The following is an 18,429-nucleotide window of genomic DNA, read 5'->3' as shown; positions in this document are numbered from 1 at the left end:
CACACACACACACACACACACACACACACACACACACACACACGCACTGTCTTGATCCCAGTCACCATCACACTTGGTCTAGACTATTGCAGCAGCCTGCTCTCTGCAGTTCCTGCTTCTACCTGTGTGTTGAATCCATCCCACCCAGCAGCAAGGGAAACCTGCTACCATGTGGGCTGGACCATGTCCCTCCTCATCTCACACCCTCCCAGTGCCTCCCCTACCTGACTCAGAGTAAATGCCAAGGCCCTGATTATGACCTTCAAAGCTCACAGGAGGGTCTGGTTCTATCACTGACCTGATGCTCTCCACTTGACCCTCCAGCTCCAGCCACATACATATGTGTGTGTTTACATTGTCCATACTGTTCCCCCACTAGGAAGTAAGTGCTACGAGGTAGGAATTCTGTCTGTTTTATTCACTGCTATATCCCAGCAGAGTAGATGACACAAAATAGGTGCTCAGTTAGGAACTGGTGAAGAAATGAATGAATAAGCAATCAAATATGATTAGGGTAGTACCCCTCTCATCACTGTCTCCCCTGACATGCAGGCCCAATGTTGGGTAGATGCTTTCAGCACTCGAGGAGTCTGCCCTGTTTCTTTGCTGCAGTGGTTGTATCCTTGAGAACCAGATTCACTTTTTTTTTTTTTTTTGAACTTAAAAAAAATATTTTTTTAATTTTATGTGTATGTGTGTATTGCTTGCATGTAGGTAAGTGCACCCTTGTCGTGCAATGCCCACGGAGGTCAGAAGAGGCTGTCAGATCCCCTGGGACTGGAGTTACAGACAGTTGTTAGCTGCCATATGGGTGCTGAGATTTGAACCTGGGTCTTCTGCAAGAACAACCAGTGTTCTTAACCGCTGAACCATCTCTCCAGCCCCACTTGTTTTGTTTTTTAAAAAATATTTTATTATTTTTATTTTATGTGTATTGTGTACCTGTGTGGTGGAATGCCCTCAGAGGTCAGAAGAGAGCACTGGAGTCCCCTGAAACTGGAGTTACAGATGGTTGTTAGCCACTCTGTGGTTGCTGGGAACCAAACCTGGGTCCTCTGTAAGAGCAGCCAGTGCTCTTAACCACTAAGCCATCTCTCCAGCCTCTTTTTTTGTTTGTCTGTTTTTGTTTTTTGATCCAGGGTTTCCCTGTAGCCCCAGCTGGCCCGGAACTTACTATGTAGACCAGGCTAACCTTGATCTCACAGAGATTCTTCTGCCTCTGCCTCCTGAGTGCTGGCATATAAAAGCATGCACCACCATGCCAGGCATCAGATTCACTGTTTAAAATACTTGTTTCTAAAAGTGAAGCGCAAAGGCTGTCAAGATATATGCAAAAATAGGGCTGGAAATATAGCTTTGTGGTAGAGCACTTGCCCACCATGTGTGGGGCCTTGAGTTCAATCCTCAGTACTGAAACACACACACACACACACACACACACACACACACACACACACACACGTGTATATATACACAAAAAGTTATAACTTTAAAAATCACATACACAATTTTTAAACATACAAATGCATCTTCCCAAAATGATGCAAGCCCAAAGGCTGTAACTTTTGTGAAAATTCAGGTTCTTGCAGAAAGTGGCACTGCTAGGGAAGAGTTTTATTTTGCTTGTTTGGTTTTGAAGTAAGATCTTTGGAGACACATTACATAAATTCCCCAGAACCCTTTCTTGGAAAGACTTCACGTTGCCTCAGTATTTCTTGCTGTAGAGATCACCACAGACTTTCTATTAATTGCCCTTGAAGGTGTCGGCTTCCTGGAAAAAGCACAGTAGAAGTTATGAAAACAGAAAACCAGGATATTTTTATAAGAAGCTCAGCTTATTTGAGGGTCTGAGGCAAGTGTCTGAAGGACAGGCTGTCCCAGCTATAAACTCATTTGAAGGTGTCAAGATACCTAGACTGTATAGTACCATAAGGCTTTAGGGTCCCCCATCCACTGTCCCTCAAGGTAGAAGGATGGGAGTTGAAGTGGCCAGAGAACTCTAGGAGACAGGTTTTGCTCACCAGCAACCCACACACAGAGGTTCCCTTGGGACCAAAGACTTCCTTTTTCCTGACCTCAGGTGCTCCTCAAATTTATTGCTGCAGAAATAGAATTTCCCTGGTTTCTCATGATCTCACCATGACCACTCAACCAGACCTAAGAAAGCAAATACACAGAAAGTCTCCAGTTGACCCATAAAACCTCACTAGGCACCTCCCCACTTCTGTTGCAGAGCCATGTGACAGGCAGGGCTAGCCAAGTTCATCTTCAGTGTTCTCTGCCTTTCACCCTTCCTTGCTTCCTTCCACATCAACAGCCGCTCTCAGGTTTGGTTGGGTTATCACTCATTGGCACTTTGAGACTCATGCCAAAGTCTATATAGTCCAGAGATTATTGGTTTTGACAGGAAAGGTAGGGCGCAAGAGAAGAAAGAGACCCTTTTGTATGACTATGAGATATTATGATAACGCCAACTACCATTTACTGAGTACTCACTGTATATTTTACCTTGAACCAGGCAAATTTGCAAATATTACACCATTCAACAAGTGAGTTCAGATTAAAATGATTCAATGCATATAGAGTATTTAGCACTGTATCTAGCACATAACAAATATTAAGTTTAAACTAGGTATGATTGTCCAAACCTGTAATCTCAGCACTCAAGAGGCTAAGGCAGGAATTGAGATCTGGAGACCAGCCCGAACTACATAGCAAGTCCCAAGGCAGTCTGAGGTAGATAGTGAAAACCCCAAATATCAAACAACCTCAATTCAAAATGCTATGATTTAGCTGGGCATAGTGGCACATGCCTTTAATCCCAGCACTCAAGAGGCAGAGGCAGGCAGATCTCCGTGAGTTCAAGGCCAACCTGGTCTACATCATGAGTTCCAGGCCAGCTGGGGCTACAGGGAGACCCTGTCTCAAAAGAAAGACCAAAAATAAAAAAATTTAAAAATAATAAAATAAAAGGTAGCTACTACTTCTAAAAGATAATAATCTTTATAATAGCCCATAAGACAGGTATCCCATTTTATAGAAAAAGAAGGAAAGAAACAGTTAAGTGATTCTTCAAACTCTCTCACATAATAAGATTAGGGCTAGGATTTATATCTAGATATATCTAACTTCAAAGAATTGCTCTTCCCAATAACACCATTTGATTTTCAGACCACAAGACCTTGGCTTACCCTGCCTCCAGACTGAGACTTAGCTTGTCTTAAGATTATTTATTTTGTCTTTTTTTTTTTTTCGGACCTGAGGACTGAACCCAGGGCCTTGTGCTTGCTAGGCAAGCACTCTACCACTGAGCTAAATCCCCAGCCCCAAGATTATTTACTTATTGGGCTGGAGAGATGGCTCAGCGGTTAAGAGCACTGTCTGCTCTTGCAGAGGACCTGGGTTCAATTCCCAACACCCACATGGCAGCTAACGACCGTCCATAAAGGATCTGACACCCTCTTCTGACCTCTGTGGGCATCGTACAACATGGGTGCCTTACACACATGCGGGCAATACACTAATACACTTAAAATAAACATAATAAATAAGATGTTTTTTAAAAAAAGAAAAAAAGATTATTTAGTGTGTATGTGTATGCATATGTGTGTTTGTGTTTGTGTGTGTGTGTGTGTGAGTGTGTGCGTGCATGTGTGGAGACCAGATGTCAAAGTCAATTTGGCTAGGTTGGTTGGCCAGCAAGCCTCAAGAATCCTGCTGTTTCCACCTCCCCAGCACTGGGATTACAATGCACACCACTGTGCCTGGCTTTTTGAGTGTTAGGAATTGATCTCATGTCCTCATGATTACTTTACCTACTGAGCTGTCTTCTCAGCCTAAATGTTTTATTTTTATAGATGAGGGTAGATGGTGCATACGTGTAATCCCTGAAGTTGTGAGGCTGAAACAGGAGGATCATGAATTCCAGGCTAGTCAGGGCTACATAGTAAGACCTTGTCAAAAAAAAAAAAAGATGCTTTATTTCATTCTTATTTATTTTGTTTGTTTATTTGTTTGTTTGCGATAGGGCCTCACTCACTATGTAGCCCCAACTAGCCTGGAACTCACTATGTAGACCAGGCTAGCCTCAAACTCACAGAGATCAGCCTGCCTCTGCTGGGACTAAAGGTATGTGCCACCATGCCAGCCTAAGATGCTTTCTTTTTAATAAGAATTCTTTTAACAGGCTGAGCATGGTGGTTCAGGCCTTTAATCCCAGCACTCGGGAGGCAGGGGCAGGTGGATTTCTGTGAATTCAAGGTCAGCCTGGTCTACATAGAGAGTACCAGACCAACTGGGGCTATAGGGAGAGGGAAGAGGAAAAAGAGGAGGAGGAAGAGGAGGAGAAGGAGGAGGGGGGAGGAGGGGAGGAGGAGGGGGAGATGAAGAATTCTTTTAACATGAGCAGCCTTTCCATTAGACTTCTCTCCCTCATTACCTCTCAGAGCACTGGAGGTTATTTCTCCCTGCTGGTGCTACAGCATTTTATTGTCAGGAAAGTGACAGCCTATGAAAAGAAGAAAGTCCCTGGAGTCTGGAAATGTCAGGGGCAAGCTCCAGCATAAGCCTCTTTGATTTACTCCTATTCCTGAGAATGAGTCTGAGCTCATGCTTTCTTCTGGAACACAACCCATGGCAGAGTGTCTGGTTAGTTATGATGATGCTCATCCATGCCCCATTCCTTCCTTGCATTTTTTCATCCATTACATCCAAGTATTCTTTGTCTATTTGACAGAGCTTTCAAGAGAAATAGACAGCATACATTTCCAGGAAAGTGGCTGCATGGCTTCCCATATAGGTGGTAAGAGCTTTGGTTAGAGCTTGATGATAATTAGGTCTTCCTTGAATGAACCAGGCAGAACCATCCCAAAGCACAATTCTGTGACCTCATGCCTGTCTACCTCCTAAACTAGGTCTGTTGGCTCAAAAAGGCAAGCTCCTACTTTTGGCTGGTGGCTAGAAAAACCCAGACCCCAGTGCCCAAGCAAGACAGTAGGTTTTCTCAGAATCTTTTGAGAATGGAGGAATATTTGTGCTAGGATTTCTCAAGTGCTCCCTGGAACATGTACTGACTCTAAGACTTCTTCCTTCCTCATGCAAAATACAATGAAGCCTCTCCTTTGATGGCAATCTGTTCTATACCTTCTTTCAGCTGAATTCAAAATAAATCTTCTAGAAGAGCCTCTCTTCCTGAAGGCTGCTTTAAGGTTGACACACAATCAACTTGGGTGTAAGCTACAGTTCTTGCTAAGATTGGTATTCTCTTCATCCACTTTGGTGAATACAGAGGGATGTTAACCCATGTGAGCAATACTCAGGGGCAACAGCCCACTTCCAGACTGGGAGAGAAACTAAATGATGTAAGGAAGTCACTCCAAGGCTTCTCCCAGGCTGTCTTCATTATTCATAACGGTTGATTAAGCAGAGAGCACCCTGTGTGGTCCTTTTGTCTTTCTAACTCACACAGGATACATTGACTTTGTAGTGCTATCCCTGAATAGGTATACTTTAAGTTTTTCTCTCCATGTTGGAGAATACTGGTCTACAAGGCTGTGCATGGTCTTTGTTCAGCTTTATCATTTGTCAATATGCTTTCTGCCAAATCTCATTTCTAGATGTAATGAGGTTCACAACTGGGCTGCTCACAGTGAGCAGTGAGGTCTGGAAGCCATGCCTCTGCTGTAAGGGCTGGGTCTCTGGTCTCTAAGGTCAGGGTTTCCTGAGTAACTGGCTGGGAAAGGCTGCTGTGCCAGAGCTCCCCAGGCTGAGCACAACCCATATGCAGCTCTCTCCCTCCAGGGTTCTCTGATGGCAACAGACTGTAGACTGCAGCAGGGCTCAGGTGCTGGGCACAGAGCCTAGACAAGGAAGGCTGGAGCAAGGGTGAATGCAGTCTAAGGGATAGACAGGAGATTCGGTAAAATCTGGAGCATAAGCCAGGCATGCTGATGCATGCTTGTTATCCCAGCATTCAGGAAGTAGAAGCAGGAGGATGCAGAGTTTGAAGCCAACCTGGACCACATTCTGAGTACCAGGCCAGCATTGGCTACCTTGGAAGACCCTGTCTCAAAACAAAAAATAAATAAATAAAATAAAACAAAACAAAAACAGAACAAAGCAAAACAAAATTTAAAACCTGGAATACACTACCAGAAACATATCTGCTGGCGAGGAGGGACAGCCAAGAACTAAGTCTGTAGAGTGATGGGGAAGGAATCTGTTCAGGAAGACAATATGTGGAAATCAGAAGGCCGAGGCAGAAAGCAAACTCAGAAAATAAGCAACAGGCAGTCAATGCCTATTGATCAAGGTGTCAATGCAAGCCAAAAAAAGGGGGGAGTGTGTCAACAAACAGAATGAGCACTTAACCATATGTGAAAATGAACCACAACCTACATGGAAGAACTAATTTGAAATTGATCTGTAAGAGCTAAAGCTCTAAAACTATGAAGACTTGAAGAGCATAAGAGAAAATCTTAGCCTTCTTGGAGTTAGCAAAAAATCTTTCAAAGAATGCAAGCCGTTCAGATAGAAATTTTCATTTTATATTTATTTTTCCACAACAAAAAGAAACAGAACACTTGTACAACCATGTTTGTTGCTGCTCTTTTCACAATAGCTAAGAGATGGAAGCAACCTAAGTGCCCCTCAACTGACAAGTGGTTAACAAAAATGTGGTATATTTACACAATGGAGTTCTATCCAGCAGCAAAGAAAGATGAAATAATGAAATTTGCAGGTAAATGGATGGATCTAGAAACTGTTATACTAAGTGAAGTAATACAGACTCAGAAAAACAAACGACGTATGTTCTCCCTTATATGTGGATCCTAGAACCAAATCCTTTTAAATTCCATATTCTTTTAATAAGATGATGCTATACAGCAGTCTCTTCTACATGAAATAACTACCATCATCATGACTGTGCCTGATCGCTAAACATTGTCACAATTGGGCTTGTTGACAGTTGTGCTCATTCATAAAAGGAGGGCCAAGCAGGGTCATTGGACCTTCACTGTAGTATCCAGCCACTCTTCCCAGTCAATAATCACACATGGTCTCCTGGATTTGAGGAGGGCTAAAGTACACAATCTGGGGAAGGCTAGGAAGAGACGGCATGACCCATGCTGGCTGGGTAAAGGCTTTCCAGTGTGCATATCCTCAGGTCATACATACACCTCAGCAACCCCTCAGTTACCTTGGTAAGTAAGCTCAGTAAATTCATTGGCTTCCCAGTAAAACTTTAATCAAACAGGCTTGACACCTAGAACCTTGAAAAGGAATAAGCCTTGCTTAGATCCCCAGGAAAAGAAGTCTCACAACAGATAGAAAATTTATTTGTTAATGCTATTGTGTCTCATAATTATTAAAAAAGAAAAGAAAAAGAAAGAAAATGAGAATGTAAAAGATAGTAAAAAGTTATGGGAATCGAGATATTTTCCAAAATAGAAAAAATGAGAAAGCCTAAGCAACTGATGAAGGTCTGTGTAGGTTTGTTATGATATATAAAGGATGAGACAAAAATAATATGCACATAATCTTAAAATTTATAAGGTCGCCGGGTGTGGTGGCACACGCTAGCACTTGGGAGGCAGAGAGGCAGGCAGATCTCTGCGAGGTCAAGGCCAATCCGGTCTATTTACAGAGTTCCAGGTCATCTGGGATTACAGGGAGACCCTGTCTCAGAAACACTAAAAAAAAAAAAAAAAAAGACTAAAAAAAAATTTATAATGTCATAGTTTAGTCAACTAGTTTAAGGAACAAAATATATATCTAGTCATGGTTTATCTGACAATATTTGTTTTTTTACCCAAGCTTTGTCTGCATAGAACATGGTAATTGAAAGTACCAGACTGGTGGAACTAGCCTTATTGGATATTTAACAGCCATACTTTGAGGCCTATACTAATCTGGTCAGAGGGAATTAAAGGACAGTTTTTGCCCCTTGCCCTCCAAGGTCAACTAAGTTCCAAGAGGACTATGGAACATCTCTCAAAATGGCCTGTAATTGTAGTGAGTCACCCGTCCTCTTGTTCAGGGAGGCCATGGAGACCCCACGAGATGGACTTGAACCAGTGTCCAGTCTACAAAGAGAAGGGTCAACTTAGAGGAACATCTCATTCACGCTTCTAAGTGAAGCCAGACATGGTCGAACAGAACCTTAGACTTATCTTCACATAGATGGAACTGTTAAAAGAAAGGAGCCAGGGGCTCCTCCCAAGCCCATGTGACCCCTGAGGAACGGATCCTTAATTGACCTTAAGTGTAAAAATAAATTGATTTGGGCCAACTGTATGGTCTTTAACATCCAAAAGGAAAGTATAACCAAAGAGTAAAGTCATCAGTATATTTCTTTAAGAGTTCAAGGGATTACACTTCCCAGATATTAGGCTTAATCTATAAAAAAAAAGTTAGACAATTATTTCTCATTGATGATTTTGTTCCTTATCAGAAAGCGCTGCTCAGATGTAAGACTTCAAATCTTAGTCTCCAATACTGTAGTGCCCACCTGTAGCTAAGGGAGACAACCCATTATCGTTCTAAAATGATGGATAAATTTGTTTTCTCCTCCATCAGTCTTTGAAAGGGAACTGACACTGATTCTAACCACTCCAACAGCTATTAAAATGTCTGAAAGCAAATCTTGAATTTATCACTCTCGAGTCCAGCCTTGGCAAACAAACAAACAAAAAAATTAAGAGGAACCCAATAGAGGAATGCTTTTGGAAGCCCCCTTGTCAAGAAATTCCAATGGACTTTCATATGAACATTTGAAAATTTCCCTGTTTTGACTTTTTTCTAGTTCCTTGTCTAGAACTTGTAATGTTAATTACTCTTGCCTTTACTTCTCCTTCACATCTCCTATTCACCAGTCAAGGACTTTCTTTTCCCCCTACAGATAAGAGTTATGCAATTTGGGAGTCTTTTAGATAGACCCACTGAAGGGATATCCCAATTGCCTCACCCTGAATCCCTGTGCATGGATGAAGCCAGAGCAGTCTGCGTCCTGAGTCCCTATCTGCAAGCTGGGTAACCTCTTCAGAGGATGGTGTGATAAGAATAGGAGTTAGGAATTGGCTAGGCAGTTAGTGTAAAAAGACCCCAAAGAAAAGTAGCCAGTTTCTTGCTAAAAGTCACAATGTCCTTGGGCCTCTTAACAACATAGTCTGTTCCAAAGGCCAAAAATGTCAGAAGTATTTGGGAGCTTTTATCTAATCCTTAAAAGATTTTAGGGCTATTTCTTCAAAGGTGGCAATGTTAAGAGTAGCCAAAAGCCCCATAAAAAAATAAATAAATCAAAGAAGAAGAAAGAGTATATGAAATTATCAGAAAAAAGTGATGGGGAGATATGGAAGGAGTTGGAGGGGAGGGAGTTGGCATGGATTTGATCAAAACACCTTATGTGCACATATGAAATTCTCAATAAATTATTAAAAAATATATAAAATATATTTATATATAATATATATGTAAAGTTCTATTTTTTTAGAAACATGAATGTTTGCAACCATTGCTTTCATGGATTATTACTGTGTATTCTGTTTTACAATGTTTTCACAAAGACTGTTCTACCAGAGGCTTCCAATTATCTAAGTGATAGCCAGTTTTAACTGTCTGTATGTACGTGAGTTGTGAACAAGTCAAAACCACATACACAAACTATGAATAAAATGAAGTTCGCAAACTAAAAACAAAAAGGTTGTGATGGGCAGACCTGCTCTAGAGCATAGCTTCTTAAATGGTGAGTCATAACCTCATTTGGAGTCATGTAACAGATGTGGAGTCATGAAGAAACGACAACAGTAAAGGGTTTTATGCAATGATCAAAAATTAATTCAACAATCAAATATGTAATGACTCCAACATGTTTCTAGCAGTGCTCACCCACATTGCATCACAAGGCTGCACTACAGCCTTGGTTTTGAACATACAACGTGTGCATTTCATACTGTTCAGCACTGCTGAATGCTACCTGAAACATATCTGCTAGCATTCAAGACTAGAACATTTTATGAAATGCAAGGTTTTTAAAAAATATTTTTATTTTATATGTATGAGTGTATTGCCTGCATGTATGTGAGTGCACCCAGGTCATGCAATGCCGCGGAGGTCAGAAGAGGGCTTCGGATTCCCCTGGAACTGGAGTTAAGGACGGCTCGCAGCCGCCATGTGGGTGCTGGGAATTGAACCCAGGTCCTCTGCAAAAGCAGTCAGTGCTCTTAACCCCTGAGCCAGCTCTCCAGTCCCAAAATGCAAGGTTTTTTACCATATACTGCAAACACTTTGACTTACAGAAACATTACCACCATTCCTTAGCATGTATCAGATTAGCATACTTTTGTTGTATTGTGTTAGAATATTCAGTTTTAAAAATTGTTGTTTGCTCACGTGAGTTTCATAGAAAAAAATTCAATGAATTTTTGCTTGGTGATAGAACTATATGCCATTCAGCGCTACATCTTTATGCATTGGCAAATATAAACTCAAACTATTAAAAAAAGAAGAAAAGTAACAGAGACTATCTTCTGTTCTGGTATTTGCCAAGAAAAACAAGCATGACCATGAACCCCACTAAAAAGGAATCAACATATTAGACTTCATAAAAATTGTAAATTTTGCCAAGTGTGGTGGCTCATGTTTGTAATTTCAGCATGGGAGGCAGAGGCATGAGAATCTCTGCAAGTCTGAGGCCAGTCTGGTCTATAGAGCTTTATGCCAGTCAGGGCTATATAGCAAGACCATTATTCAAAAACAAAATTTTGTTCTTCAAAAGACACAAAAATGAAACACAAAAACAAAATGGACAAAGGACATATCTGACCAAAGACTCATTCTAGAATACACAGAATTCTTGCAACTCAGTAATGAGAAAAATAACCTTATTCGGGGCCAGTGAGATGGCTCAGCAAGTAAAAGCACTTGCAAGGAACACCTAACAACTTGGAGACAACTGACTCTCAAAATTATCCTCTAACCTTCATATATACACACACATCATCATCATCATCATCACCACCACCACTACCACTATTATAAGTAAGAATACAATTTTAAAAATAAAGAAAAATAACCCAGTTTCTAAAAAGCAGGCCAAAGGTTTCAGCAAACATGTCATGAAATGTTTAAAGATGGCAAATAAACGAAAAGATCTTTACATAACTAGTCATTAGGAAAATACAAATTTGAAAGTTAATGAGGAACTACTGCATATCTATCAAAACGGTTAAAATGAAAGATTATGCCAAAGATTTGAAGAAGTAGACGTTAGTAGACGTGGAGGCCTCATGCACTATGGGTGGGATCTAGAAGGACACAAACACTATGGAAAATAGTTTGGCCACTTTTCACAAAGTTAAATACATAGCTGCCATATGATCCAGACTTTCTCTCCACACAAAGAAAGGAACACAGGTGTCTGCCAAAGACTTGTACTATAAAGTTCATAACAAACTTATTTCTAAGAGCTAAATATTACAAATAATTCAAATGTTCACCAAGAAGTGAAAGGATAAGCATATTTATTTAGTATAGCTATATAATGGGATACTACTCAGCAGTAGAAGGGACTAAGCTAGGAACAAGGATGAACCTCAAAATAATTATGCTGAGGGGCTGGAGAGATGGCTCGGTGGTTAAGAGCACTGATTGCTCTTGCAGAGGACCCGGGTTCGATTCCCAGCACTCACACAGAAGCTACAGACCGTCCTTAACTCTAGCTCCAGGGGAATCCAAGGCCCTCTTCTGACCTCTGTGGCATTGTACCACACAGGTGCACTCACATACATGCAGGCAATACACTCATACACGTAAAATAAAAATAATAAATTAAAAATATTTTTAAATGATGCTGAGTGAAAGAAAAAAGAAAAAGAACATATGCTGTCTGTTTCCATATATAAAACTCTAAAAATGCAAATTAATCTATAGCATAAGAAAGCAGACAATTGGTTGCATAGGAACAGGGTGGGGCAGGGAGTGAGGGATGGATTACAAAAGACACAAGGAAGCCTTTGAGAATGACGGACACATTCATTATCTTGATTGTAGCAATGGTTTCCTGGGTGTATACAAATGTCAGAACCCATTAAATTGTGTTCTTTAAATGTGTGTAGTTAATTGTATGCTGATTATAATTTAATAAAGCCTTTTTGAAAACTGATAAAAGAAAACCTCTTGTCATCAACAGGCAACAGAAGGTTATGGCTAGAATGAGACATTTGGGGCTTCACTAGGTTTGGATTCAGGTGCCATGACCTACTCGCTGTGTGACCTGACCAAACCATGCAATCTCTCTAAGCCTTGCTTTTTCCATCTGTAAAATGAGGACAGTAATAGTGCTAAGACAAAATATCTCATATTTGTAAAGTACTTAGAACAGTAGCTAAAAATGGTCAGTGTTGGCCATCACAACTACCACCATCACCTCCATCACTATCACCACCACCATCATCATGTGCAAAGATGGTGATTGAAGTGCAAATCAGATAAATGCACAGTGATCAGCACCTAGGTGAGCAGATAAAGGGAAGCAGGTGAGAAGTCAAGAATTTAAGTCTGGCCTGATGTGGTAGCACACACCTGTTATCCTAAGAGTCAGGAGGCTAAAGTGGGAGGATCGTGAGACTGAGACCAATCTAGACAACATAGCAAGACCTTGTCTCAAAAACATAGAAGAAAAAGGAATTCTAGTTGACTAGAACACTTAGAAGTCCACCACCCCCAAAGAATGATGTTTTTGGTTTTTTATTTGTTTTTTGAAACAGGGTCTCCCTATAGACCCACCTGGCCTGGAATTCACTATGTAGACCATGCTGGTCTCAAACTCACAGACATCTGCCTGTCTCTCTGCCTCCTCAGTGCTATGATTGAAGGCATGTGCCACCACACACAGCTAAGAATAATGTTTTGAAGTTAATTCCTGACTAGAAACTAGTCCCCTAGGGCAGACACTGCTGGAGAGAGAGGTGAGCAGATGTACTCAGATGAAAGTGTGTAGGTGGAAAATGAAGACACTGACAGGCATATGGGGACCCTTCCTGGAATTCCCAGGTTTCTAGCCAATGACTTGTTACATTGGTTATATTGAAAGATGTGACTCTGTCCCTCTTGCACAGGAAGTGTTTTTCAGCCTCCCTCAGGGGCAGCTTTTCAGCATTCTAAGACTTTTCAGCTAACCACCTCTCATGGCTCCATCTCAGCTCACTTTGGATCTGAGGTGACACTTGTTCAATCAGCACCTTTAAAGCTTCTTTCAGGTCTGGATGAGCAGAGCACTCTCAGTCCCTGCCCCAGGACAGCAGCAGGGCAGCAGAAATTTTACTAGTGACTGGCTACTCATGGAAGGCAGTTAGACTTCAGAGAACAACACCAGGCTTGGGTGGAAATCCCAGATTGGTGGAGTGGAGTGTGTGGAGGGGAGATGGCTGGTCAGAACCTGAAGGGCCTTTCTCCAGGACCCATGGTGGGATCAAGTAAGCCCAAACAGAAAGCCTGGACCTGGGCAATTCTATTCTCTGGGAGAGATTCCCCCTGGAGCATGGATAAGAAAAGGAGCAAGAAAGGGACCATTCAAACTGATAAGCAGGTAGCAGGTTAGTGTCTCCATCCCTGAGAAGACTTAAGCCTCTGTTGAGAGTGTTTCAGGTTAGCACAGATCTCAGCTTGGAAGAATCTCAGCTAAGTACACAGGTTCTTAGCAGCTCAGAGTATTAACACACAACTCCACTGTTTATCTGGTTACACACCCGTTTGTTCCTACTCTGTCTTCCTTGCCTGTGCTCTGTACCCAGGTCTCTTGAACTACACATCACCTGGGGTTTCCCTTGCTTCTGGCTTCTGGTTGGGTCCTCCAGTGGGAAGGCTAGCGGATTTGGAAGAACAGAAGTAAAGAGAAGTTTGGGGGCATTTTTTCTATTTCCTCTTTTCTTTGGAGTTTGGTTCCGGAAGTGGCCATGTCCCTATGGGCCTTTAGAGCCACCTGCTTTGGTCTCATTTTCACCCCTGTATCTAGTCACATCTTTCTCCTCATTGACCTGTTAGGGGAAGGTAAGAGTTTCTGGCTATTTCTAGTCTCTGGAGGTTGATTGGTTCCCTTGACCCTGCCGCCACTCCCTGTGAGGTCTACTTTGAACCACATTCCGTGGATTCTATCCCCTCTCAGGACCTGACACTGATCAGCCGCATATCCAGGGGCAGTCAGCTTCAGGCTCAGCCTCTAGTTCTGCTTTCTCATTTCTGGTCTGTACGGTAGACATAACACACATAGCTGTTGCTGTTGTCTCGGGTGATGCCCCAGCAGAGGGCCCTTAGAAAGGTGGCACAAGGATTCCCGATCTCCTAATCTCTCCTTTCACCATCCCTGAATGTTCCTCCACTTGGGGAAACACTGTGCACTCTAACTAACAAACAGCAGCATGTTCCTCCTGCCCAGACGCAGGTTAGGGAAGGCAGGAGGGCATTCTGCCAGCCCAGCACATCAACTGTCCCCGCAAAGGTCAGTCTGCCCAGAATAAGGAAGTGCCCACAGTCAGGAGAGATAAATCCAAACTGAAAATATAGACACAGAGCATGTCACTCACCATGGCCTGCAGCGTCCTTGCAGAGCACTATTTATGAAGCAATAAACCATTTAAATTACCCTAAGTTGGAACCCATGTGGTCTCCTTGAAAACCTTATGGCAGATACTGCTAATAAGGATTCCAGAGATCTGGAGGGTGAGGCTGGGAGAAGGGGAGCACCAGGCCTTGGAGCAACTGACATAAGGCAGGTGCCCCTGAGAAGACTCTAAGCTCAGGCAAGGCAGCCTGAACCATTACAGGTACCAGTGGCCAATTTTTGTGTTTTCTGCAATCTTGTGAGGAAGAATTTAATTATTTCTTGCTGGGGGTAGGTGTAGGGAGGAAGGGCATGCTGATCAAAAGCATGGCACAGAGTCCTGAGTTTGAATTCTGCCTCTGACACTTTCTGTCTGATCTTGGTGAATAAGCAACTGAGTCTCTGTGACTCAGTTTCGTCACCTCACCTGTGAAATGGGAATAAAAGTAACAATACAGTTGGATGTGATGATGCATGCCTACAATTCCAGGACTCAATAGGCTAAGGTAAGAGGATCAGGAGTTCTAGGCCAGTCTAGGCTATGTAAGAAGACCTTGCCTCAAAAACAAAACAACAGTAAAAAGTAATAATATGCCTGTCTAACAGCATTTCTGTGGGGAATATGTATATGTGTGTGTTTGTGTGTATCCTGGCACATGATAAGTTCTCAGTAACTTAGCCATTATCAAAGGTATCATCCGTCACTATACCCATCACTCCACATCTAGCTACCCCTCTTACGGTTCAAAGAGCAAAAGTGTACCTGTAGGGAGAGAGGTACTAACTCAACATCTTCCTCTAGGAAGGCAACAAATACAGTCCCACATATTACAGGCCCAGAGCAGCTCTCAGAACCCAGCAGAGTCCAGAGGCTAGATAGAAAAGGCAGGCAGAAGGCAAGAAAGCTGAAGTATTGCATCCTAGTGAACTGTGTGCTGCTGGCCCATGGAACAGAGCTGTTTCCCCCAGAGCTTCAGACAGTGACATGGATTCTGTTTAACCCAGAGCTGGCAGAGCTAGCAGGACCATTGAGAAGTCATTGCTCTTTGTACCCACTGGAGGACCAGGAGATCTTGTCCCTACCCAGACAGCTTTCGGATGTGTGATTTTAGACAAGTCATTTCTCCTCTCCTGGTCCCTCTTTCTAAAGCTAGGTAAACCTTTGTGACTGCCTTGACCAACAGAGTATGAGAAGGGTAAAACACTGTGACTTCCAAGGCAAAGTCATTCCAATGTCATGCCTGGTTTTCTTCAGTTTCTCATTTCTGTGAAATAGGAAGGGCAGATAGCATAGGAAGGTTAGATTATAGATGTTTTGGATGACAGACCCCACTGGTAGTCTGTGGGGGTAAGGAAGCTCCAGGCAAAAAAGGAGATGAACCAGGTGTGATGGTGCACACCTTTAATCCCAGTACTCAGGAGGCAGAGACAGGTGGATCTCTGTGAGACTGAGGCCAGCCTGGTCTACATAGTGAATTCCAGGCCAGCTGGGGCTATAGGGAAACCTTAAAAAAAAATCAACAAAAGGATGGGATGGCTCCAGCTTTATCCCCAGCCATTTTCTGACTGACACTATACAAGGGACCCTGAACAAGAAGCATCTAAGTGGAGCCAGTCAACCCCTACTTCAGGGACAGATAGCTGATGTTTTCTTAAGCCACTAAATTTTTAGTTAACTTGTTACACAATACATAGCCACAGGAGGCATGGTTATTTCAATGATAATTTGATTGCCTTTGTTCCCTACCAAAGTCAAAGCTTTGGGTTAGGGATGTGGCTCTAGTGATAGAGTACTCACCCAGCATTCACAAAAGCCTAGGTTAGATGCACAGCATCATATACAACCACAGGTGGCACATGCCTGTAATCCTAGCACTTGAGAGGAGGAGGTAGAAGGATCAGAAGTTCAAGGTCATCCTTGACTACATATCAAGGTTGAAGCCAGCCTGGGACAAAAGAAGATAAAACCAACAACAACAAAAAAACAAAATGAAAGCTAAAAGATAGATAATAAGGATTAAGTTTCTTATATACGTAACTATCCCTACAATCTAACTGAAGGAGAGTGCCCCCTCAGACCCCCTCCCTATCCTCTGAGAAAAGGACTTTGGAAATCCCCTCCATTGTTCAAACCCTTTCCTGGTACATCTGTTTATGGTTTCTATGGAAATGGTCTGGGGCAAAAGAGGAAAAACATTCTACCCCAGGTAAGCTAGCCAATGGCTGCAGAGGTTAAGTCTCTGGAAATCAGCCCTAGATTGTTCCAATCCTTTCCTGGTTATTCTGTGTATGGTTTCTATAGAAATCCCCTGCTTTGTGGTTTTTGTGGTTTTTATGCTTAAAAGCCCTGTATTTTCACTGCTTGGGGTCGCAGTACAGCTCCCGAGACTGTGTCCCCAACTGGTTGGCTCCAATAAAGCACTCCTTTTTACTGAGACTCAGTGTCTGAGTGGTCAATTCAGGGAATTTTTCAGACCCCGAACATTTTGGGGGCTCGTCTGGGATTCCCTGAAAACACTTGGTCTGTTTTCTTGTCTTTTTCTGTCCTCTGTCTGGTGCCTGGAGACTTCCGTTCTGATTCTTCCCATGGTGAGTCTGTTTTGAGTTCTGCTCTGATTGTCCGGACTTCTGGGGGATCAAAGGAGAGAAACTGGATGCAGTATTGCTCTCCAAGATGGAGGATGGGGGACGCCCCAACCCACCATCTGATTGGCATCGGGCATTTGGCATCAACCCTAGTCACTCCCGCAGTGACCACTGAATGCACAGCGATTCCCCAACGCACAGTGCTTTTGTTCTGTGTTGTCCTGGTGTCAAGTCTTTGTTGGTTCTCATTGGTCTTTGTTTTGGATTAATCCTCTTCTTTTCCATTATGGGTCAGACTCCTTCATCTGAAGATACTCTCCTTGACCTAATTCTTTCTCATTTTAAAGATTTCCCAAAAAAGCAGCTGCAATCTCTGGAGACACTGTTTATTCGTGGAAATCCCGGACCCTCTGTTCTCTTGAATGGCTGTCCTTTGATGAAAGATGGCCCTCTACTGGTTCTTGAGATTAACAAGCTTTCTTCTCTTCAGGCTGTGATCTTTGGAAGGCCAGGACACCCTGATCAGGTTCCTTATGTCATGGCTTACTTTTACTTTTTGGACAAACCTCCCAAATGGTTGAGACCCTATTTATCTCAAAACCCTATGCCTCTGGCCATAGTTTTCTTGTTTATACTCCTTTCTCAACTAGCGATCTTTATAATTGGAAATTACACCTTCCCCTTCTCTGAAAAACCACAAGCCCTAATTGGGTTGTTGGAGACGATTTTTCTTACTAGCCCACCTGGGATGATGTCCAACAACTCCTTCTCACCCTCTTCACCACTGAGGAATGCACCTGGATCCCCTCTGAGGCCCAGAAATGGGTACTGGCTGAAAGTGGCCCATTTATTGAGGATCCTGAGATGATCAAGGAATTTTCCCTCACTGCCACCCAGATTGGGATCCCAACACCCCTGCAGGTAGGTAAGTCACTCAGACTCTATCACCAGATTCTTATGGGGGGTGGCTCTCCAGGCTGCTACAAAAAGGCCTACAAATTTGTCAAAAGTCAGCCAGGTTTTGCAGGACAAAACACTTGTTGAAGGAACTTCAACACCTGGGGTATTAGTCACTGCCACTGCCCTACCCCCTCCAGCATCTCCCACCTGCCTGCTGCCTTGGTGCCACTGGGAGAGGGAGGCCACCTGCAGGTTTGTCGCTGCTGCTGGTCCACCCCACCTGAGAACAATTGGAAGAAGGTATGCACAGGCTCTCCTCTGCAAGGAAAAAGGCTGTCCTGGACATC

General features: G+C 42.8%; 1 long non-coding RNA gene across 1 annotated transcript in view; it reads right to left on the bottom strand.

Annotated features, from left to right (window-relative positions):
• Nucleotides 1-1,617: 1,617 nt before the first annotated feature.
• LOC115068419 overlaps nt 1,618-18,429 on the bottom strand; it is a 39,117-nt gene continuing 22,305 nt past the window's right edge. The window contains exon 3 of the long non-coding RNA XR_003847765.1: nt 1,618-1,771. This is a non-coding gene — a long non-coding RNA (uncharacterized LOC115068419). The remainder of the gene's footprint in view (nt 1,772-18,429) is intronic.

This window comes from Nannospalax galili, unplaced genomic scaffold (genome assembly GCF_000622305.1).
Source record: "Nannospalax galili isolate Female #2095 unplaced genomic scaffold, S.galili_v1.0 scaffold286, whole genome shotgun sequence".
NCBI classification, from domain to species: domain Eukaryota; kingdom Metazoa; phylum Chordata; class Mammalia; order Rodentia; family Spalacidae; genus Nannospalax; species Nannospalax galili.
The sequence above is the reverse complement of the archived record's forward strand: the minus strand, read 5'-3'. Positions and strand labels throughout refer to the sequence as shown.